This window comes from Amblyomma maculatum, chromosome 6 (genome assembly GCF_055883805.1).
Source record: "Amblyomma maculatum isolate TAMU_Amacu chromosome 6, ASM5588380v1, whole genome shotgun sequence".
Classification (NCBI taxonomy): Eukaryota; Metazoa; Arthropoda; class Arachnida; order Ixodida; family Ixodidae; genus Amblyomma; species Amblyomma maculatum.
In genome coordinates, this window is record NC_139349.1 from 31,100,245 (window position 1) to 31,116,735 (window position 16,491).

Here is a 16,491-nt window from a genome sequence, read left to right on the forward strand (position 1 = left end):
CATGGGTAGTAAATTACGTCAGGCCGCACTGTACCAACATTTCCTCCAGATGAGGGTCACAGGTCGCGACACAGATCTGGTAAAATCTAATCGTGTTCGGTTCGACACAGAACGCTGCGCCCGCTGGCAGTGCTCACTATTGCATGTCGGGAATATTTTCCTTGTCGATTCTTTTTAACCGAAAGATACTGATGGTTACTGCGGGTGACGTCAGCGCTTGTAACTATAGGGAAGCAACATACGAGAAGATAATCAATGCGAGGAAAACCTACAAAGAAAGTACAAAATGAAGAATCGCAAAGAAAGTCTTTACAAAGTATGAAGTTGACATTACTTTTTTTCCTTTCACGTGCCATGATACGTGTGAGAGTAGAAGATCAAAGATTTCTTCCCAGATTTCTCCGCGCAGGACAGGCACCAAGGCGTGTAGAGAAATTGAGCGGGACATTGCGTCTGAAGTCTCATTAGCGGAGCGTGACAAATAATCCACTTAGTTTCGCCGCGTTTCTCCTCGGCAGAGTTGTCAACGTGAGCTGACTCCGAATCGAAACGATTTCCACGGCACCTTTCCAGCGTGTAATACGCGGACGTACATTATAGGCGATCGCAATCTGACCTTGAAAAAGACCACCACGCGACATGATACAAGCGACGAAACGCTCCCACTCCATCGAAACGATCAAATAACCGCGCACGCGACGATCACTCCACATGCTTCCTCTATCCCGAACACACACGCTACGCGTAGCCGCGAGGCAGATGGGGGATCGCATCCTGGCTTTGTGCAAGGCGACACACTCTGTTCGTGACCGTGAGAGACAAGAGAAACCAAGCCATCCCGCAGGGACCTCGCTTCCAAGTGATGATGAGAAAGATATCGGGGTTCGAGCTACACACTCACCGTTCACGATCGCAGTAGTGGCTTCCTCTTCCCGCCAAAGAGAAGCCCGCGAAGAATCGGCGAAAGGCGCCAAATCGAGGCGCAATCTACGCGATATGGAAAGGCAGCGCTAGTGTCGCTTGATGCTCCTTCTTGGGGTGGCGGCGATTCGCTTCGACGCCGTGGCGCGACTGAACGAGCTCCGAAAGGAAACAAGCCCGTGAACACCCCCCCCCCCCCCCTCCCTCCCCCCTATTCGTTCTTTCTTTCTTGCTTCGTTTCGTTTTCGTTCGTTCGCGCGCTGTTCTTTCGCGCGCGTCGCTGAGGCCGCCTTTGCATTTCGCGCGCGTCGGGGCGCTGAACCAGACAGCGACCCGCCGAGAACAGCCAAGTCGCGTGCGCGCGTTGCTGGAGAACCGGATTAAGGAGAAGAAGCGAAGCATCGAAAATGGGACACTGCGGCCCATCTCTCCCCTCTCTGGCGCGGAGCGAAGAAGCTGTGGCCGCGCTGACGAGCCCGCCGTTCTACTTGCGACGCGCGAGCCCCTTCTTCGCGACTATGTAGAGCTGCCCGTGAAACTGCTGTTAGAACACGACCAGAGGACGGCTATGGGGAAAGGAGGTGGGGGCGTACCCCAATGTTCTTCGCTCGCATTGCGTGTATTACGTGTCTTTTTTCTGTGTGTGTGTTATTAATATTGGTTTCCAGTCGCTCTTCGTCTGGTGGCTGGACGGAGAGCAATGTCCGAATCGTTTTCTTGCCGTCAGCGTGATGCCTTCGCGCGCCGTCGGCGACCGCGCAGCGGCGTGAGGACAATGGGTCACGCTAACTCACTAGAAAACACGGCGAGCGGACAAAAATAGAAGTCGATAAGTAACCCTTTCAATGCACTAGGCGGGACGGTCGATGGACCGACCATGGACCAATGTCAAGTCACACGGCCGCACTGGACTCTGGTGCCGACATGCTTCGGGCTTGGAGGCTGATGAGAGCCTGGCGGAGAGGATAAACAGAGAGGAAGGTTTAGGTATAGAAAACCAGAAGCGAAGGCCCTTGATTCATAGAGTTTCTTGAGAGTAAGAAATTATGTGCCTTGGTTCAAAATGCGAACGTTTTGCGTCGCTGTCTCTAAGGGCGGCCTGGTAAAAAGCTGTTTGGGAAGCGATCGACCCAACTGGAGGTCAGCCGCCTCTGGAATCTGCATTGCTCCAGGGAGCGTCATGGGGGTCCCGTTGTTCTTCGAGACGAACGGTCTTGCAACGCGGCCTCTTGTCTTGGAAACGCGAGATTCTTTCTTGCATCCGCATACGCCTGCGGGGGACACCGCGTACTCAATCTTGTGTGACATTAATGCGTTCCTGATGGGGCATCGACGTAACGAGTGAGGCGTGCTTCCTTCTACAGTGAGTCGGAAAGAAAAGAGAGTTCCCGAAGATTATTTGAATGTTTATCTTGCCGTCTTCTGGCGTATACGTGCGCCTATAGGCGAGACGGCGGTAAAACTGCTAAGCGCCTCAGATTGTATTTTCTAACCTCTTTCCCCACGGCGACCCCAATCCTTCACGGTCGTGGCCAATCGTTAGACAGGTGTATGCAAGCTGTTGGCGATGACTAGAAGTGCGTATAAATAACGTGTCCGAGCTATTTATTACGCAGAACGTTATTAGCCTTTATGGGGAAAGTATATATGCATCACCACAGAGGCCCACCGTGAGCTGATGGGACTAATATACGTCTCCAAGCGGTAATCAATATCCCTGCGGGTAGTTGCGACGTCAGCTATGCGTTTCGCACTACTTCACATCGCAGTCCTGAGGCGCTGACGAAGCCTTTCTGAAATGGTGTCACCTACCTGTGATTGCTTCTGCACGCAACGCAAGTAACTGGCAGCTTTGTTCCCGAAGCTCGTCGCTCAGTTTATGGCTTACAGTTGCGTTTCTAGACGAACACGTTATCCAAACTCCTGACTGTACTTTACACACCACTCTGTGCGAATCTTACTACTCGACTTCATTGCCCTTCATTTATCGGAGCAGAAGCAGCAAATCTCTATCTCGTGTTCACGTGACGTGGTGTCTGCAGAGAGGCAGTTGTGCGGTGATCACCACTGTAGAATCAGGATCAAGTTACGCAGTAGAGGCGCTGTACAGTCTTTTTCAAAAGTGTAGAGCCCCGGAGGTCTACTTCTGAGCCACTTCGTGCGGCTTGTAGTGCATTTCCTATTTTTCAGATCTCTTGACAGTAATAAGATTTTTTGTCGTACCCACTCAGCGCCAATCAGCGCCACTATACGGCTTAGACCCCCTGGGCGAAGGCTGGGCGAAGACTTTTGACGAAGGCTGTACGTTCCATGGTATTAAGCTATGCGGAGGTGTCACAGCTCTCGAGTGATATTCCGGCTTTGACCGCAAGCTAGCAAGGACACCACAAACTTACACAAGAAGCTTAGACGCCTGTGCAGTGCTCACTACCACTTTTTGAAGCTGGACGGCGGCCTATGTGAACCCCCAGCAATAATAATAATAAAAAAAAAGTTGGCCTAAACCATCTTCTATTTCCAGCTTGTAACTAATGCCTAACCATTGTTTTGAAGTGGTTATATGACTCTGAAGCAAGTGAATACTATTTTTCGAAGCAGCGAGGAGGCAGCGCAGATGCGGTGGACCTCAAGTGCACACCGCCCCCTCCCTGCTGTCCATTTCATTCACTATATCTTACTCGCCAAATTCTGATTCAAGAGATACAAGCGCGGACATCTGCGGAACATAGCTGCTCTAGAATGAAATAAAAGCGCCAAGGGAGCGTAATCGGCGGTCAGGTTGCCTCTTTTCGTTGGAGAGAAAACTGCCGAGCGCCGCAATAAGGAAGGAAAGCAAATATTGCGCCGCTCTACTTAACGCTGGTATGTGATCCGGGCGCTCCTTTCCTTGGTATTTCACTTACCGCAATTATCCGATTCTAACCCTCGCAAAAATGGGGAAAAAAGTATTGGTGTTGAAGCCTGCGGCTACGTTCGTATCTGCTTCCGCGTTGCTCTTCCCCGCTCTCTAGGCGGTTCTCCGCTGTCATCACGGCAAGCTTGCCTCGAAGCAACGAGCGCATAACAACGCAATTGCAACGCCAGCAGGTGGTGCAAAAATGGAGATCAACGATGATAGCATGACGCGCCTTCAACTTCTTCCCCACTTGCGTGCGGCTCGGTTGGTTAGCCTGGTGCAGGGCAAAACCTAACTGCCGGATTCCAGAGCGACGCACATTCTAGAGGTAACCGGAAGCGATGCCACTGATCTAAAGTTTTTCTGGCTTCCATTCATGCTGTTAAGCGCTCCCCTGCGAAAATGCCCGCCGGCGCCAGCGACCCGCTCAAAATCACGCTCAGTTCGAATTTCCGTTGGCGAAACAAATTCGCGCACGAATTTACTTTTTCGTTTTGCACACGGAGCGTCAAGCGTTCTTGGCAGAAGCGTGGTATCTTCCTCCTGGCTGTTGTTCGGCTCCGCGGCATCGGATGGTTGGTTATTCTTGCAAAAAGTGAAAGTGAAAGCAAATATTCTTAACTAACGGCTAACGAAGGTGTAACCAGTACGATGCGATGGCAATGAAACTGGGCCGGTTTGTAGTGCGGTTTCGTTTTTGGAACCAAATATAACGCACCTGAAATATCTAGACTCAATTTCTGAAAACGAAAAAAGAAATGGAAACAGTGTATAATGAGGTAAATGCGGTACACAGTGCACCCTACGTTTCGCTCTGCTCACCTTGTCTTCTCAAAACGGCAAATCGCTGGATGAAGTAAATTGCCGTCAATATTTTGCAATTATCCATAAGCGCGGGGCCAAGGCGTTGCTAGTTACCGGAGATAAAGGAAGCTAACGGTGCTCTAAAACCTCCTCCACGTCACATAGTAAACAAGGCAAGAACTCTGTCCCCTGTTACATCGGGCTGCATTCTTAGCGTCATTTTATGCGAGAACAACGCACTTATAGAAGAACAACGGAATTACAGACGCATAATCGATAGCAGATATTACGGCCGGCAAAAATCTTTTCACTTCCTTTTTAGTTACATAATAAAAAAAACACTTACTACTACTGCAGCTATATTAAATATGAAGGAACTGGGTAGAGAGGACACTGCCTTCGGCGGACGCATATTGGACTCAGTGGACACAATTGGATATGCAGATAAGCGGTTGATGATGTCATCGTTGCCCGAAAAGAGGAATGCTCTACTGAATCAGTAAAATTTACTTTTTTAACAACTATCATCTCATTCTTCTTTACATATCTCCAACACAATATCGCTTGGAGCCTAACCTTGATTTCAGTACTTTCAAAAGCGCAATATGTCTTGAACATATACATCGATTAATTATATCTGCATTTCCTCTATACCTAGGCCCACATATCGTACCGCTCTCAATCTCTAACAGTCCAATGTTCGCCCATATAGGAGCAGGGCTTTGACAATGTTGTGAGATTGATTGACCGCTATGTGCGGGCCCCTAGTCTGAAATCCATTGACTATTGTAAACCTGAATTCGGTCGCAGTCACCCGTTTAATAGCAAATAGGTGCTATGGCTGCTTTGCGACTGCAACCATGGACAGCATTCGCTTAAAAGCCAGGTCACCACGGCCGGTTTCTTATCTTGCTTGCCCCAATTCCCGCATCTACCTATAGTGAAGTCTTCCACCTGCTCCTCCTCATCCAGTCTGGTACACGTTAAAGAAAATAAGTAACCGATTCTAATAACAATTTTCCATCTGAAATCTTTTCAATGTATATATAACTGATTAGCCAAGTAGATTGTAACCCCAGAAAACTAACTTAATAAATACAAAACAGTAATCGATTACTATTTTCGTTCCTTTTCTTCGAACTTGATTGTCACAACATGAACTTGCTCGAACTGCAATAATCTAGTGCGGCTAGCTTGAAGGTTTTACGTGTTGTGCTGCATAGATGATGTCGGTCGTTGTTTCCCTCACGTTCGCAAGTCACCTATACTGTTTTGCTATGAACCTTGCAGTCTTCCCCCCGCGTGTGTGACATGAGAGGGCCGCTTCAGTCTTAAATACGTGTTGCATTTCAAAGTTGCCGTTGCTGATTTTGTAGCATTTCCTCGCGAAGGCATCAACCGCGGCATCAATGTTATGACACACGCCTTTAAACACCCGCTCGTGTAGTTTCACAACCTTCGGTGTCAGTTTCCATGTCTTCTATAAAACGCCGAACTTCGTTGTTGGCGCAGTGAAAAGGTGCTGCAGGGAAGGTCACTGAAAATCTGAAAAAAAAAAAAAAAAATCGGCTGTACATCTTTTTTTTCGAGGCATGAGACGCGGCTCCTAGTGTAGAACTGTAGCAAAGCCGGTTCACTTCTTCGGGCAAAAGCTGGTGGAGCTCCCCTGACGCCAGGCAGTCATATGCGCTCCGTCATGCGGCCGAACAATTTGACGCCATCACATTATCACAATCGCTTCGTTGGTCTTTTTAACAATGAAGGGATTAATTACCTGTAATCGCTTACAAAAAATATATATAATTAAATCATCTAAAAGGTTACTGTTTGAAGAAATTAATCAACTGATTGCAAAATTACACTAGCATGCGATTAATTACAAGTAATCAGTTACTCACGGAACTCTGTCCTCACCGCGACGTCTTTATTAAATATGTAAAGGTGAAAAGAGAAACCTCCTGTACATATCGGGACGGTTAATCTACCGTTCCCTGCCCTTTCGCAACTCCTGTATCAGTGCACGCCCAGCTTATTTCAACAATTATTATGCGGGACCCAAGAGTCAGCCGTTCTGCAGGCGCGTGCTTTGACTCGCCAGCTGTGACTCCGAAGAAAAGCGAAGCAAGGCGCCGAGAGGTTGCGGGCTGACCTCGCGCTTTCAACGCGGATCTCTGAGGTCACAGGCCACACTGCTTCTCCATATGGTTGCCATAGTTGGCACCATTGGCGGCGCACGAAGGGTGGTGTGTGCGCTTGGTTTCTTTAAACGGGTGCTGAGCCCCTCGCCAATCATGTCATTCGAACACGGGAGAGCTGGGCGGCGGTGGCGCATCCGATCTCTAGAAGAACGTACCCATCTCATTTTAATTAAAGCTGATTCAGCAAAGAAAAAAATTAAGTCCTGAATATATTTTTGGGCATTTCGAATTTCTATTCCCTCTGTAGAACTCCATGGTCGGTTGTTATAAGACTCATAATGAGGGTCTGGAGGAGTGAGTAAGCCGTGCTGTAATAAGTGGCTCGGTATGGCGCCATTTTCTAGCTTCTGGAAATCCATCATGAACCCCAGATTTACTGCGCATACATTATAATGCCTATTTCAAGTGCAGGATGTGTTTGGCTCCTTTTACACATTAAGAGCTATGACCTCAGACATTACGAGGATGATCGGTTACCCTGGCTCATACTTATATCCCGTAACAGCCCGCGAATAAATTAGATAAGTGATTAGTCTGCAACCGCTATGAGAACAATGAAGCTGTTGTCCGTACATACGCCTAAAAGGTAGCTGGTATCTGAAGGAACAATATCTCAATTATTGCCGTCAATCTTGCACCCCGCTGGTCGGATATGTGTGAGAGTTTTTCGTTGTGATGTTTTCTTTTTTTTTTTCATAAAAATGACAATTTAATCTAGGAGTCATACCAGACAAACCGACGAACATTGTCGAACGATGCTTTTTTTTTTTTTTTTTTTTTTTTTCGCAGCCACTGGGTAATAAGCCGTACGACGCATCCAACATCCCAGAACTGCAGCACTGTCGCTCTCTCGCCGAGCAACCCCTAAGACATTATGAAATGAGTTGACCAAAATATTTATTCAGAAAGCAAATACAATCAAATCGCGGTTACTAAACTCTTCAGGAGCATGCGTGAGGGAACTAAACTAAGTTTGGTTTATGGTGTTTCATCTCCCGAAGTAACTCATGCAGTTTATGCTTGCCGCCCTACTGGGAGGCTCTGGACAATTTCGACCATTTGGCGTTCTTTAAGGTGCATTGTATTGTACTGTATTCGGTTTAGCGGCGCATAATCGGCTCAGGCTATCATGCGCCAGGCACAAGGTTGTATCTTCAGTTTAGTGGAGTATATGTATTCATTCTACAGTTTCTTTAAAGCATTTGCTTCCTTTAGAAAGCTAAAAGCGCATGACAGATCAACAAGACCATTTTCACATAAAATCAGTGCTGGATGGAACGAAATGTGCTCATTTTAAAATCTAGTAAAATACCTTTTTCTTTGTGTTTCATGTCCTGTGCACAAAAATAACACATGGTTTATGGTGAGTTCCTCTCCGCATTCTTCACACAATGGTTTGTTTTCTTTTCTCAACAAAACAATTATGCGTCAACTGCATTTACACTCCCATCGTAGTGTACAAGGGCGCCTTGAGTCTCGACCCCACAAAAACGCGGCCACCATGCACGATCGTTGTGGAACCTGGGTCTCCCACCCAGCTTAGGAGTCGGCCGCTCTAAACTACTTTGCCACCACGCGGGTAAATATTCAAATAATACATATCAAGAAAGCATAAAAAAAGACAGAAGAGGAAAAAGATGTTGACCAATACGTTGTCCCCCTCGCAAAATCGGCAGGACAACATATTAACCGAAACATAGACACGCAAAGCCGCACCGCAGCCTAATCACATGTCTGCAGTCGCTAATTTGAGCAATCCTAGGCAGCTTAGCGGCGAAGATGTTGGGACCATGCACTATAGCCCTCATTTCGTCGCCATGACGAGAAACGAGCGCACATTGCTTTTGAAGAACGCTTAAAGCAATGGAGACGTCTAAAGAAAATAGAAAAAAAACCTGTTGGTATTAACAACACTGAACAGGAAAAAGATCGCACATACTAAAATAATTAGGACAAATCGACAGATGGTAAGACAAGATGAAGGCGCTAAATTAGTTTCAGGCGACAGCGACTGTCCACGGCACGCGATGAGCCTATCAGTATAAGTTAATCGCTGTCGCAACTATTCAGTAAGCGTGGTTGGTCCCGTCTACCATCTAAATCGGTCGAAGGTCAACAAACCTTGCACAGCCTACACCGCTGCTTTCTGTCAACAGGTGCTTAAGGTGTGTAAATGAAACGTTTGCGGTTTACGCAGCAGAAACAAATTTATCCTTTTTTTTTTTTTTTGGGGGGGGGGGGGGATCAAAGAACGCAATGAAATGGTCATGCTTCCGGTCTTGTTTTATGAAGAAAAATACAGATTAAAAAAAAAATGTCCTTATACCTAAAAAGTAATTACTATCATCGTGTATGTAAATAGAATGTTTTTTTTTTTTTTTCATAGTGCTTTGTCCTGTACACAGAATTGAAGTGCTAGGGGCCGAGACGATTCCGGCATGCAGTTAAAATTCATTACGCTTGTCTGCTCTTTCAATTTTCTTTTACCCGCCATGGTGGCTCAATGGCCTCAGCTTTCGGCAGGAATCCCAAGGCCGCGGATTCGATCCCAGCCGTGGCGACGTTATTCAGATGGAGACGAAGTATAAAAACAGCAGTAGTTTAGCGATACCTAAGCGCAAGTTTTAGGTGCGACTGAGTTATGTCTTCGCACTAACAGGCTTAGTCAGGCATATTAGGCTTAGCTAAATACCCCTTAATTGAATTTAGGAAGGTCTAATTAAGGCCAGTGTGTGATAAGACATAGCGTACTACTAAATTGAGACCTTACAGACCTTTAGGCTTACCCAGCCCAAATTAGATTTACCTAAGCCCGACACACGCTCAATTAGGCTTGGGGATGCGGGGCTAAACAGTCAACTTTTGAACTATTGCATCAATTTTGACATTTTCTGGAATGATTTATCTTCCTCTTATTGGAATATATTCTAATTTTCATCACCTTAGCACAAATAGAAAAAGGTTGTAGCTGTCATAATGAGTAATTAGGTTTGTCAGGTTAGGAAAACTATCATTTCGAAAATGATGAAGATACATTGCATTGTTTGTGCTTAGATAACTTCTTGGTAGTTAAACAAAGAGAAAAAGTTTGTAGTCGTCATAATGAGTAATTAGGTGTGCCAGGTTAGGAAAACTATCCTTTCGAAAATGATGAAGATACAGTGCATTGTTTGTGCTTAGATAACTTCTTGGTAGTTAATTGTGTAGGATAAGGCCCATTGTGGTTACTTTGACATTTTTTGTTTAATCCGAGCACCTTAGAAACAAACTTCATTTTCTTTCTTCAGTGGTCATTATATGCCACATATTTGTGTTTTTTTTTTCTTTTTCAGAGAATAATTAGGCATCCATGAAGTACCTTATTTTGTTCCCAACAAAATTTAAGTCGAGAAGCCACCTTGAAAGTAGTATTTGGTGAAACAGTTTGGAAATGGTAGCTTTGCAAAATTGCAAGCTGAGAAAAATGAGTTCAAAGATGTCAGAACACTCTTTTCAAATTTATAGCCTAAATAAATTAATTAAATGGACCCCTTGCAAAAATCGTTAAGTAGGCTTTCCCACGCTGCTTCTTTCCCCAAACATGGCGTCACTGGCCGCCAGAAAAACGGCGATATAGAACTGAAATCGCATGTTGCTTCTACACAGATGCATGTAGTGGTAATAGAGTAATTATGCGAATATGTTTCGAGGCATAAATGATATGAATTATGGCCATAATATAATGTTTCAATACATTGCTGTTCCTCCATTAGAGGAGAATGCAGCATATAGGTGAAGCTGACTTAACATTTATGAAAGGGGTCTATTGGCCTGTCGCATTCGTTGGACCGATGTTTTCCCCACGACACTGTTCTGTCGCGAGCGCTACTGCCCAGCGCCCTTGCCCGCGCTCGTGAAATGCTTTCTTTGGTTACTTGCTGGACAGGCCTCCTTGTCTGACCTCCATATTCTACCTCCAGCTTATCGAGCACATTAATTGACCAGGCCCCACTGGTGCGAAAACAGTAGTCGAAAGCGACGTGCTGCGTTTCTGCCAATACAAGCCTTTATTTTGGTTTACCAACCAATTCGCTGTTTCCTAGAAAAAAAAAATATTTTCTTTATATACTTCTTCTTAGCAGCCTGCTGTACTCTCGGTAGCAGGTCCCTTTTGGCTTGAGAGCGCGAAAAGCAAGCATTCTAGCTCGGGGATTCAGTCCACGTTCAGTTTATTGCACGCTCTGCGACTATACGCCTTGAAACCAGAATTCATCGGCGCTTCAATGGCGATTGAGAGCACCCCATATATCGCAAAAAAAAAAAAAAGAAAAGAAAGAAGAAATCAATTTAGTTTTACTACGCAGATGACACCCAAACTTGACAAGAAAGCTTCTTTAATATTACGTGCACAATTAAAAAAAATAATAAAAACACGTGTTTTTTTTTTTTTTTTTTGTGGGTGAAATTTTGATTTTAGCCCCGCATACCCCCTTAAAAAAAAGGGCAGTGTGCGCTGCTGATACACGTTCAGACTTCAGTTCCTAACAACAGTGAATCACACAGGTATAGACAGTGTTATTTAAGGGTACTTTGACCTTGACAATCGTCAGGATTGAAGTACTTTCGCACAAAAAACATCCACGCGCTGTGCGATGTCAGCGCAGGTCAAAAAGCCCCAGATGGTCGAAATTCATCCAAAGCACTCCTGCAGTATGGCGGCGCTCATTGCCTGAGCCATTTAGGGACGTTAAAACCGCACTCCTCCACAATTCAATTTTGCAATGCTGCCGCCAGAGCCCGAAATCTCCATTGTCATTCAACAAGTTTCTGTTGCTGCGATATCGCATTTTTCTAAAATTTGCGATGCCCAGGCGCTACGTCCAAGCAATGCGCTACGTCCAAGCAATGCGCTATAGAAAATAGTTTTTTTTTTTATTTACAAGAACTATAAAGAAGAGGTTGGTGCCACATAGCAGCTCGAGCTACTGCTTTTCACCTAATTTAGAAGAGCCATTGCCTGGTCTGACAATATACAGATTGCATAATATATGCACTAATAAGTACCATTATAAAAACACAAACAGTGCACGGCATATAAAACAAAATACAAGTGTCAGGAAAAGTAACACTAATGGGCGATATAAACTGTTTTCTTCTATCCTAAAACGTGGCCTTCTCTTCGCCCGCGGACTCTATATGCGTCCTATACGCCCGACACATCTCGTATCCGTCGGTCAACGAGCAGGGGTTTGTGTGTAGAGTTCCTGTGACACTTTTTCGAAGTTGTTGCGCTGAGAAGGTGCGCTAACGCAAAACAAATCAGATAAAGAACACACACAAACGCAAGAAAGGCGCAGCCCGCGTTTGCGTGTCAGTGCATATGTAATCATTTGTTCCGTTTAACTGCATTCTTCGAGCGCATTAGTTAGAAAAAATAGTCACAGTGCAGCACCCAGGCGCACGAGGGCTACACGATCCACGCAATGTGCGGTTTTGTATATCGCCAAGAATATCATCTCCACCGTGCATATACTGTCAGTGTAACCAACCTGCTTGCGTCAGTCACACAGGCAGTAGAGTTGTGGGTAAACTGGGAGCGTGATTAGTCGGCGGCGCCCATACGCAGTCGCGAGAACCAGTGTGCTGGCCAATCCGGAAAAGCAAACTGCTCCGGCAGATCAATTTATGTTGATCTGCGCCTGCATTATAGGCATCGCGAGCAGTGGCCATCTGGACGGCATGCTGATCATCGAAAGCCCTGCGGAATTGAAAAACAAAAAGACCTAGTGCAACACATACATATTACCATCTATACAATGACGGCGATAGAGGGTAATCCTTAAAAAGATAATTACCTTAGACAGTCCACATCAAGGTCGTGATTTGAGTTTCTACAATGGCGTCCGAAAGCCATTGAGAGCACATGGCAGCAACATGAAAACCTGGCTACGTGCCTCCTAATTACGAGTAGCAAACTTCACTTAACCAAGGAAATCACGACGAGGGGTTAGCGCAGCCGGCGCAATCGCACGCTGATGTAGCCACGCAGAACCCGCGTCACGTGGCCCACCTCAGACCCACGCCACCGCGGCGTACTAATGGTTATAGACTAAACGCAACACGCTATAGGGGCGGGAAAGGCGGAGGCCAGGAGAAGAGTGGGTCGCCCCTATGCGTATGCGACTCGCATTGATGGCCTCTCTTCCCGCTCACGGATCGCGTCATTCGTCGAGATCGGCATCGCCGAATTACCCGCTCGAGGGTCGGTTTCTTCGGCGAGCTGGCCGCGCGGCGCGCGCTTTGATTGCTGCCGACGACAAGGGGAAAACGTGAGCTCAATCCAGAGGAGCGCATTAAGACGTCAAAGAGACAGCGCCGCTTGCAGAAAAACGGGTCCCCTCCTGCGATCTGTGCAAACGGGCGCGTGGCACCCCCCCCCCCCCCCCCCCCCCCCTTACCTTCCCGCGTCTCTATAGCTGCCGGCTGAGAAGCTCACACAGTGCTTTTGCATCAACCTGCACTTTGGGCACACACACAAGCCGGCGAGATTGTGTGTGAGCACTTAACGTTACGCAGCGGCTGGAGAGACGGGGAGGCTTATGTTTACATGCCGAAGTTCATGTAATTACGCAAAGCCCCCTGGTTGCTGACTGCTGCAGAAGAAACCACGCACACAGAGAGAGACTCCAGCAGCCTCGGCAGCAATCACACACTATGCATCGGCATCCACAGTAAGCGCCGAAGAGAGTCTGCAGCGGGCGTTAGGGGAAAGGCTGCCACGGCAAGCTGGCAGGTTCCACCACGGACAGCGCGCGTCTAATGCGGCCGTGATTTACAGCCCGCTGACGCTCATCGCTAGCGCCGAGTCACGTGATAACGCGTGCAGGCCGTGTACTGACAGGGCCGAGGCACGCGGCGCGTGGAATAATCTCGCGTCGTGGCTCTCGAAGAACGCAGCAGGCGAAATTTATGCGCAACGCTACCATTTTCGGCGCCATTGTCGGCTTGTTATCGGAGGTCCATCGCGGTATTGATTACTGCGATGAAACAGATAGCGGGCTGTTAGTCTTGGAATAGGCGCTGTCGTGCCTATAGCGTACCTGGGGTAGACGCATACCGAGCAGTTGATGTGACACACTTTGTTCTCTTACCCGCGCTGCAACATTGAGTTATTTTCCTGTGTGCTACCGCTTTCCCACGATTGGTTCTTCGGCAGGCAGGGTCGAACTGCTGAGAGAGAGGGCGACGGAAAAAGAGCACACCAAAATACGGCGCGCGCTATTTCTGAGAAGTGTTTAGGGTCATGCTTCGACCTTGTAGATCAGTGCTGGACAGGTGAATAGGTGCAGTGACCCTGAACTAGTAAAATTCATTCAGGTGCCACAGAGCTCTATCGCCTCAAAAATGCCCCATGTTGTTCACGAGTACATTAACCTAGACCTGGAGTGCAATTCCGGTACGTAAACGGACTGACAGATGAGGAGGCAAGCTGCGATGGCGTACAAGAGTGGATATTATTTCGGAATATACTAGAAGGGTAGTTTCTATCTCTCCCTCAGGTAACGAGAAAGAGGACTCTGCTGCCGCAACAGCGTAATGCATTCGAAGCCTCCAGCCACTGCCTCATTTCGCAGTCAGGGCGAGATGTTGGGCCAGGTGGTTTCTTTGCACCACAAAAATAATAATAAAAAAAAGGCTGCATGATCCTACTCGTTCGTTAAAGAGGAATAACCGCATTGAAGGTTGAGGCTCCTTTTAAGTTTATATCGCAAAAGTAACGGAGTCAGCGTGTTTCTGCGATTGAAAATATGCCACTGCATATGCTACGTAACTCTCTCCTATGCTCATTTGATCCACACCCACTCGTAAAAAAACCCCAGATTATCTCCGCCGATATCAAGAACACCGCTTGCTTAAGGCAGTACGCTGGTCACCAGCGAAGACAAGGAGTCTGAACGGTATGCCACTGTTCTTTACACTAGGTAAATACAGTTTGATGGCGAGGTTAACCAGGAAGAATGGTACTTAAGTTCTTGTTGACCTTCCAATAGATGACACCCAGCTACAGCTAGCAGCATGGCACATCTTACCACATCGTCCTCGTGTATAGCGAGTTGCTGAGGAACACGGACTTGAAAGCAAGAATACCATGTGCTTCTAAGTGGCAACAGATGAGCGTTCCGGAAATCACTCACTACTAAAACAGTGAGTGATTAAGATAAGAATAATGCAGGAGACGCAAAAATAATAAAATTGGCTGTGATTTACCTCTGGTTAAACCGGGTTGAATTGCGTTAGCAATACCTCCATGGCTGCGCTTATGGTTCAGCTCCTGCGAGCTCTGCGAGAGAGCCAACTTCGGCCTCTCGTTTCACATGGGACGGCTATGTCAGAATCAGCCTGCCAGGACCCTGACATTCACGTTGCCCCTACAGGCCACTAAGGCACGTTCATACGGGTTGGTTAAAGCGGAGCTTTATATGTGGGCTGGCAGGAAGAAGCTGCCAACTTGGTCTCGGCTGCAGCTCAAGGTCAAACGTGGCCCTCCCCGGGACTACGCGACCGGCTGAAACCCGGCGCAGTATTGCTAACACAATAAAATTTCCCTCTTGATGGAGCACTGAAAAGCCTTCATGCGTTAAGCGACGGCATTGACCCGCGGAGGCCGCCGGTACTCGGTGCCACCCGGCCGTGTGATTCACCATCCTCCCTACTTTAGTTGCTAAAAAACAGTCGTCTTCATGGTCATCATCATCAAAATTTTACTTTGTGGAAAATTTTACTTTTTTTGAGAACTGGATAAGGCTGACTAGATAGATGGTGTTGGTGGGGTTGAACCACGGAGGGACAAACTTCGCAACAGTAGGGAACTGACTTGGCTAGGACCTTTACGGTCCACCTGGTAAAAAAGGGAAGCCGTAGTACCAATCCAGTCCAGTTGTGGGCGCACATGACCTACTGCTCAACAATCAAAGAAGCAGAAGAAGCAGCAGCCTGACGCTAGACCGGTCTCAAGGTTTTCGCCGTCCGCTATCAACGCTTCAAACCCAGGAAATCAGCAGGTAAGGAGCTGCTCTGGCCGCTGCAAAAGCGATCCACAGAGGTAGCAACGGTATAGGGTACCGTAGCTGCCTGCTGACCTCCAGCATCAATACAAATATACTCGCTGCATGTCTACGTGAGGGCAGCTGTCGTCAGTGATATATCTGAGGAAGAAGTAACAGCGCGAACAGATTTAAAATTAGTCTTTTATGTAGTACAACATTGGAGTGCATTAAAAGGGTTATTGCCTGGATAGTTAAGCGGGCGAGTTATTACCTGAAGGTTGGAAAGTACGCTTGAGCACACACACGTAAGCAGAACAGTGCGGTTTCAGAGAAGGAAAGCCAGCCGTGACAAAAGGCAGTGTGCAATCAACACAATCATCGCGAACAACGTCTAAAGGCCGGTTTCCATGCAAGCGATTGAGCGAGCTTCCAGCGAGCGACAGCAACAGAGCGAAAAATTTCCAACGTGTTGGAACTGCGTGGCTGTCGCCACTCGAGCCGCCGCGACAGCTAGAAATGGGTTTTTGAGTCGCCGCGGCAGAAATTACTGGCGTTTTCGCTTGCTTGTGCAGCAGGCCTAAGACATCGTCGTCTACGGCATACCGGGCTGGCTTTAGCCTTTTATTCATTCATTGTTTTCTACAGT

At 47.1% G+C, this 16,491-nt stretch overlaps 1 protein-coding gene across 1 annotated transcript in view; it reads right to left on the reverse strand.

Annotated features, from left to right (window-relative positions):
• Positions 1–16,491, reverse strand: part of Grp170 (hypoxia up-regulated Grp170 co-chaperone protein) — a 534,702-nt gene that overhangs the window by 255,930 nt on the left and 262,281 nt on the right. The gene's annotated exons all lie outside the window — the stretch shown is intronic.